Source organism: Gossypium hirsutum, chromosome D08 (assembly GCF_007990345.1).
Source record: "Gossypium hirsutum isolate 1008001.06 chromosome D08, Gossypium_hirsutum_v2.1, whole genome shotgun sequence".
Lineage (NCBI taxonomy): Eukaryota > Viridiplantae > Streptophyta > Magnoliopsida > Malvales > Malvaceae > Gossypium > Gossypium hirsutum.
This window is the reverse complement of record NC_053444.1, coordinates 63,094,734-63,103,519: the sequence shown is the minus strand read 5'-3', so window position 1 is coordinate 63,103,519 and position 8,786 is coordinate 63,094,734. Positions and strand designations below refer to the sequence as shown.

Sequence of the window (8,786 nt, the reverse complement as noted above, 5' to 3'; positions counted from 1 at the left end):
GCCACTCTTTTTGGTCTCTCCGTTAAGTACAATGTTTTTCTCCTCTACATCGCGCCTTACACCTTTTACTCTACATTTTACATATCTCTACCGTCCATCTCATTTTTAAATAGTTTTCTTTCATAAGTTTTTTTTTTCTTACATAATTTTAATTACAAAATTATAGTAATTTATGTGTTAAATATTTTAAATCTTCGTTTAACTAAAGATTTGTTTTTTATAAAAAAAATAAACATTTGTTTGACTAAGATTTCATATTTAATTTGATAAAATATATTTATTTAATTTCAAATATTGAATTTACAAAAAAAATATTTTTTAATTGTGAAATTGTATAACATCTTGCACCCTTAAAAAACACAATGAAATTTAAAATTATTCTAGCAAAAAAAACACCTTAATTAAAAATATATATATAATTAACAATATCCTTGTGAGTTTTTTTATTATATTTTTGTCTAGGAGATATAACAAGTTATTCTTACGAACAAGTTAACTAATTAGATAAATTTAATTTTTAAATTATTTATTAAGTTAATTGCATCAAATATTCTTAAATTATGATTTCTATTTTAAATTGGTCCTCAAAATTTAAAATATTATAATTAAATTTCTAAATTATTGATGTCATACCAATAAGGTCTGTTACTAATATTATTAATTTAATTGTTGAATGAGACGTTAGATCTTATATAATGTAAATTAAAATGAAAAACTTAAAAAGGTAAAATATTGTAAAAATTTTGGTTTTGAGGTTTTCAAAGCTTTTAGAGAAACTTTCATTACTCTCCTTATTTTTCGATTTTACTTTATTTTTAGTTTTTAATTTTAAAAATTATGTGCCAACACTTTACTTTTCTTTTAATATTTTTGTTTTTAATTGCGTCATGTAAGATTTTATATATCTTTTAATGATTAAATTAACGATTTCATTAATGGAAGGACTTAATTGATATGATACCAATAATTCAGAGATGTAATTAGAATGTTATGAAATTAGGGACCTATTTAAAATGAGTTTCATAGTTTGGGGATGTATGACACAATTAACTCCTATTTAATTAATGTAAATATTATATGAAAATAACGTGTTAAATGAAAAGAATCTTAAAATAATATATTTTTCACTATATTCGAAGATCAATGATGATTGTACCGCAAAAAAAAAAAAGATCAATGATGGACGTCTCTGATGTGACTAGTTGGTGAGTGAGATCCGCATAGGAACACCTCTCCACTTTGGGGTACCAACGGATTTGTCACTACCTCGGGTATGGAGATCCGGTATTTTTTCACTGTATATTTACTTGACAGCGCGCATTGAAATTTGAGAATCACAGATTTATCATGAATCCGGAACGCGGCAGTGATTATAGCTGTGACGATATTTCAATAACACATGGGTGAGATTAGGATTTTCTTTATTTGGTAGGTAATTTTGGGAAATCCTGAATTAGACGCTTTGAATGTGGTACCGAAAAGAAAATATAGCTTTGAATGCGTATTTAACTAGATTTTAGAATTTATCACGTCCATAGGATTCGGTGAATTTTGTTTCCCTTCTTATTAAATTTATCCACCGAAGTAGGTATTTTTGTTGGGTGGAGTTTGAATCAATCATCCATTTCCAATTTTACAATTTTAAGATAGTGGATTATTTATGTTAATTTTCTTGGTTTTCCTTTTTGATAATTTAAAAATATTTTTTTATTTGTCATTCAAATAAGTAAAAGATTGGTCATGAAACGCACTCCATCCCATGAATAGAAATTGAACCCTCAACCAATTGTTATTTATAAATTACTTTTTTACCATAAAAAATATGAGAAATAAAATAAAATGATTATATATATATAAATTCAAACTAATGTATCAAATTTAATATTTTTTATTCTTTTCTGATCCATACGTATCTTTATTTTTATTTTCCAAAAATCATTTTAAAAAGATGTGTTGTTTCATATTTTCCATTTTTTCATGAAAACGTAAACGTTTTTGTGAAACCAAATGAGGACATTTTCTATGTTTCATTTTGTTATGGTACCTGACGTCAACAATGATAAACATACACAACTTCGTACAATGTGGGGCCACTTTACATCCAGTAGTCAATCAGGAGCAATTTTGTGGGCCAAACATAAGACTGATAGAGTATGGGAGCCCAATTCTCAACCCAATCCTCTACAAAAAGCTCATGTAACAAGCTCTACTTTGGATGGATCTGGGCATTCTCAGAATTGAGGAAGATGATCGATATTTTGAATTCTAGGAAATCTTGGTTCAAGATCGAATTTCTTGAAGCGAGCCATGCTTGAACGGCCTTCTATAAGCTTAATAGAGTCAAAGATTTGAAGAAAGCGAGCTTCAACGATCCATATTAACTTCCATAAAATTCCCGACTCATTTGAACTCATTTAAAAGTTTTCAAGCTTGGTTATGCTTTATTTCGGTTTTTGATCCATTTAAACTGTTTTATTTCAACCCAATTATTTTATTTTCATGTTAAAATTCGGTACATGCCCATTCTTTGGACGCATTCCTCTTAGTTTCTACACCTAGTTTATTTTTACTTTCATGTAATTAGGATTTTTACTTTCTACCCACTAAGCAAGTAATTCTAGTTGCATTACGCCTCTAGTTTTAACCTAATTTCCCCCATAAATAGGCTATGGCCACCCTATAAATCATACACATTTCTCATTTTATTAATTTTACAACTCTTTGAGTTTTCTCTTCACCACTTTTCTCTTGTTGAGTTTTACAACTTGTATTGGTTGCATAGCTCTAAATATTACATCTCTTAAACGAGATCTTTCTTCTCAAAATTAATTGTGTTTCTCTTGATCTATTGGCTATTTTCTCTAATTCTATTTTGGTGTCTATTTTCCATATATGGCTTGGGCCCTTTTTTTCTCATCAAGAATAGTTTCTTTCTTCATCCAAACAACTTAAGTTTAATCTTGATCGTTGTCTTGTATCACTAGAGGTATCAGTCCCTTAAGAAAACTATTCACATTGACTTAAGTATCAACCTCGTCTTACTTTGCTTTCTCTATTACCCAGTTCCACATTGACTTAAGTATCAAATAACGTCTCAAATCATAAGTTTCGACACTCTCAAAATTTACCTTCATATTGCACTAATTTGAGAACATGTGAATCTATTTACAAATCTAAATCATCTCAAAGTGACTATAACAATTGATGTCGTTTGTGAGTATCGAGCAAAATCTATCCCTCAAACCGACAAAGCTTTCCACACTCTTTACTTTCCATCTCTATTTTTTGTTTTGAGTTTCCTCCCACATTATTTTAGGGTTTTATAGCTCCCATTTTTTTATCCTCCATATCTATTTTGCGGTTCATGTTTGATATTTTTCAACATACTTTTTGTTTTGAGTTTCTTCTCATGTTATGCAGAAGTTTTTTTAAGTTTTCTCTATTTTTGAAGTTTCTTGAAGCTTCACCAATATACTTAATTTATCTTCATTTCTGCGGTTTCTTGAAGCTCCCATCTTTGGGTTTCAAAAACTTTCCAATTTAATCCTTTTTTTTTTTTTGAAGCTCCCTCCACTTTTAAGTTTCTGTAAGATTTTCCAACATATCTCATCTTCATTTTTTAGTTTATCGAAGTTCCATTCATTCCCTTGAAGCTTTGCCAACACTTGCATTATTTTTTAGTCTTTTGAATCTCCCTCAACACTTGCTATTTTTGGATTTCTCTACAATTTCAATGGTACTTTGAGGCCGCGTTTATCAGAATACCACTTTGGAACCACGAATTCTACAGTCTCTATTCTACAACAACACACATCAATTTCTGAGGATATGATTTTATTTCCTCGAGGAACACATTTTCATTTTTTCACGAGATACATTCTCAATCCTCCATGGAGCACAAGGGGATACAAAAATCTATGATGCTCTCTGTACCTATCTAACCAACTGATTTATTCAAATCTTGCTCTAGCAACAAAAAGCCCGACACTTTTACATTTGATAGTTTTTCATCTTGTCACTTTATAATCTACCTCAAACCTGATGAGTAGAGGTGATCATGGGCTGGGCCGAGTTTGGGCCTGGCCCAGATAAATTTTCAGGCCCATTCTCTAGTCCTGAGCCCTACCCGGCCCAAAATATGGACCTAAAAATTTGTCCAAACTTATCCCGAGAGAAAATTGTTAAGCCCGAGCTCGGTCCGGCCCATATTAAATATATATTTAATATATATAATTCGGGCTGGGCCAAAAAAGTTTTACTCGAGGCCCAGCTCATTTTCTAAACGGACCTCATTTTTTTGCTCAAACTCATATTTCAGGCCTATATTTTTACCCGAACTCTTCCATTTTTCAAGCGGGAAGTTAGGCCGGGTTAGATAGCCCAACCCATAATCACCTTATAATATATATGTGAATAGGGACAAAAGCGTGACCGTAAGCCGAAGCCTTAAGACCAATCATAAGGCTAGTGCTCTCCCCATTCCCATCTTCCCATATTTCTTTTTCATCTTCAACCCTCCCATTATCTTTTACATTATTCTTAAGCTTAAGGATTGACTTAAGCAGAGGAAAGTGTCTTGAAGTAAAAACTTCATATTGGATCCATTTAATAGTGACTGAAATAATCATTTAAAAGTGTTCATAATATTTCTTTTCTTTTTAATATTTTCTCTTCATTTCACTTTCTTTTTTGATATGGGAATAAAAATTCGATCAATATTGATCAATATTGCTAATTTAACACGTAACAATTTTATATAAAAAAAAAAAAGAGAGTAGCTGTGCTTTCTATTAACAAATTTTTTTGCTTGTTGGATATTTACTACCATGCATTAAAAGCTTTAAAGTGGTTTATACTATTGGATACAAATGTTAGTACTCATCCGTTGTTAGTCACTTCGCACTCTTTGCTTTTGTCTTGCAAGGAAGCATCCTTTCTAAACTTGAAGAGCCTCATCAGTTTTGGACCAATATAACAACATCCCCACCTTCACTAGGCAAATTCCTTTAGCTAATACATTGCATCGGTGCTTAAGCTTAAATAAACATCAATTCATGGTCGGTTATCTGCTAGTGTTGGGTGCCACCATGCAATGATTCTCCAACTCAATCAATCCCTTTCTTTTGGTGATTGGTTTGTATGTATTTTTAACCTCCCTTCGCTGGTCTCTAGAAAGTTTGCCCCCCTTCCTTTCTCATCTATAACAAATATATTGTTTTTATCTGTTAATAGTTCATGATAGGTTACAAGGATGCTAGTGATATATGCTTGGTATTCTGCAGTTATTTACCTTGGAAGCATCTTGTTTACTAGTCTTGAACTAGATCGATTGTAGCCCATCTTCATCCTGATAATTTTGATAAGTCGCTCTAGCTTCGAGAATAACCCTCGACTCGAAGGTCCAAAATGACACCAACTTGGGATTAGCTATATGTAGTCAAAAGATTTCAAGCGTACCATCACACGATATAAGGGATTTTTTCTCAAATGCAATCCCCTCGTCTAAATACCAGCTTGGGGTGTATTAGCATATGTCATGTCAACAGTATAATACGTCTGGATTCCACTGAAAATTGTATGCTTGATGGCAATTACATTTTCTTTTTCTCTTCTTTCTGTTTTTAATATTTTACAATAATAAATTAATTAAAATAAATGAAATGATAAAAAATAATCAAAAAAGGAAACATATGAAAATAAATAAAATATATTTTAACAATTAAACTAATTTTTGAAAAAAATATTTTGATTAATAAAATTATAAAATTAATTATATCTCTAAAATGATAAAATTTGTTTTCCAAATTCATTCATATAAGTTTATTCTTAGTAAAATTCCACTGATAATAGTTATATTTTCATATTTTCCTTTTCTTTTTTTATTTTTTAATCAATTTCTTTATCATTGGAGTCTTTCCCAGTAAAAATAAAGTTAACATATAATTGAAGTAAACATAAGTTTTTAATAAATTCAATATTTACTTGAATTAAATTGTAATTTAATTTTACAGCAGTTAAAAGGTAATTATAGAACAATTAAAATTATATATTTTTAATTATAAGCGAAGAAAAATGAACAAAGGTAAAAAAAATACATAATTAATAATGGTATAATTATGTTTTCATTTTAAATTTATATAGTATAACCCTTCGGGGGTTTGTGTTTTCTATCAAACTTTGAGGGTAAATAGGTATTTTTCAATTTATACATTCATGTTGGTAGTGTGAGATTTGAGGAATGTGATTATCAAACATTTTCATGAGACCGTAATTTCACATGCCCAATATTAATGTCGAGATTTTAAAATACATGGGCTAATCTTAATACCACATCTTCATCAAGTAATCTTTGCATTCCAGTCAGAATCTTAAATTTTGAATAAATTTACCTTTATATTATTTTAATCAATTTCATCTTTTTTCTATGCAAATAAAATATAAGTATAATTCAAACACCATTTTTAATAGGGGTTTCACTTTCAAACACTGTTTTATCCACCTTCATGAATTGTTATAATTATAATATATTTTCTTATTAATATATAAATTACAATAAAAATTATCATAATTTTATACAAATTGAGACTAGAAAAAATACTAAAGGAACTGAACATGTTAAAAAATAAATTCTATAAGGATAATTTAATAAAATGTATTTTTAAGTAATCTTACATTTCGTCAACTAAACACTAAAACCTTACATATCAGTCAAATGAACCAAATAGGGTAATGTAACAAATGTAACAAGTGTTTTTAAACCGAATCGGTGATCGAACTAGTCAAGCCATCGGTTCGTCAATCTAACTAGTTCAATTAAAAAAATTAAAAATATTAAAAATATTCGATTCTACCAGTTCTCGGTCTAACAGGTTCAAAACCACTTTCTGAATCGATCTCCAACTGATTCTCAGTCCAACAATCCGACTGACATATTCAATCTGATTTAAACAACAATGAATATAGCATACCCAATAATGTGCTAAGTAATTTTACATTCATTTGAACCAAACATAAGGTGAGTGCAGGTTGGTGGATTTTACCTATAGGTCAAATTAGACAATATTAAAATAGAGGGATTAAAGAAAAGTTAGACCATTAACTTTTAAACGGTCTACTGTTTAGAATAAATATTAATAAAAGATATATGTTTTCATTTTATTTCAAAAGCAATCAGGATGGTTGAGTGATCTAAAGCGCTAGACTCAAGTTTTGGCCTTCATGAGAGGGCTTGGGGTTCAAATCCCACTTTTGACAGAAATTTAAAATTTTAATAAAGTTGAAAAGAACTGCAGGAAGAGGATTAAGAATAGAGATGATAGCAAGTATGCTATGCCAAAACGAGACCCCTTCCATAGCCATAAACAAACAGGTACTGCCTTTTAGTTGCCAACTCTTTACTCAAAATACTTCCTGAGTCTTTTAACAATTAATATCATTTGATCTAAGCTTAATTTTTGATGTGCAGGATCCATAGTATGGTAAGCACAAAGCATACTCATAAACTCATGAGAGATTCATTCTCAAATTACTTGAGGCTTTGCTCAGAAAAGAAAGAGGGAGAGAGTTGTAGTGAGACATGGGTTTTAAGAAAACACTTTGAAATTTTTTTTGATAGATTTCACTCTTTCTACAACTAAGTATCTTTCTCTCTTTTATAGGAAAACTTGGATAAGATTTTCCTACAACTGATAAGAGAGAAATGAACTTTCTGACTATCAAGGAGATAATGAGGACTTTTAATTACTGTATTCAGTACTGACATCTGATATGAGGTTTTGCTCTTCAATCCTTATTTCTTTGTCTAGCTTTGCCCTGTAGAGTTTTTCTTCCCATTTGCTTTCATTTGGTGAGCTGTCAAGGTCCATTAGTGTTGAATTGTCCTTATCCCAAGCTGGTGTGACTTTCCATGCATTGCTGCAAAACCATAGGTAATCTTATGACCACTCTTTTGAATTTGGAATATTTTCTTGATATTCTTTGAGTGCCTTTTTTAACTCCATCTGATAGGGTGTTGGTGGTTCTATATCAAAGTCCCAAGGTGCTAGTACATCTCCTTGTTGGAATATTTTCAAATATTTATAGTATCCCAATAACTATAAATGAATGGGTGTAATTAATCAAAAGATAAAACTTTTGGTCATTGGTCAAAAGTTATATCATTTGATTTTTTAAAAAAGAATTATAACTATTCAAAAATATTATTTGAATAGTTACAAAATTAAATGAATAATTATTATTTATTTATTCATAAAGACACCTATTGAAAGATGTCTCTATGAAGAGACATGAAAATTCCTATAAATAGGAATGGGATTTCATTTGGAAATCATATCAACAAATTCTAATATTATTTCTTCTCTTCCTTCATTTTCTAATATTATTAGATTATTCTATAAAGTATTGCTGCAGAAATCCTTTGTAGAAATTGAGTTTTTGTTATACATTACTCAGTGCATAGTGGACTATTCTCGTCAGTGCAAAACGCAAATAGTCATTGGCTTCATTGTATCCTCGAGGTTAATTTGCTTGGAACTCGTTTGCACACTGAAGATAAGTGGGGGCGAATATAACCTTAAAGATAGTGGCTTGATACACGCCTTGGAGCCTGTCCTATTTCTTCTTTTTCTTTTCGAGTTCCGATCGTGTGTTCGAGTTTTTTCCTTACCGGAGTTTTGTACTAACAATTTTAAGGTTATATTTCATGATGACTACCACAACACATGAAAGTGGAACACTAAGGGAGTTGGCTTCCAACTTTGTTAAACTTGATCGTTTTGATGGTGGCA

The 8,786-nt window shown here is 30.3% G+C and overlaps 1 long non-coding RNA gene across 1 annotated transcript; it reads left to right on the top strand.

The window, feature by feature from the left end:
• The first annotated feature begins 7,225 nt into the window (after positions 1-7,225).
• On the top strand, positions 7,226-8,058 carry LOC121219941 (uncharacterized). Its single transcript, XR_005916993.1, has 3 exons — positions 7,226-7,369; positions 7,466-7,928; positions 8,008-8,058. It is a non-coding gene; the product is annotated as an uncharacterized lncRNA (long non-coding RNA).
• The last annotated feature ends 728 nt before the right edge of the window (positions 8,059-8,786 follow it).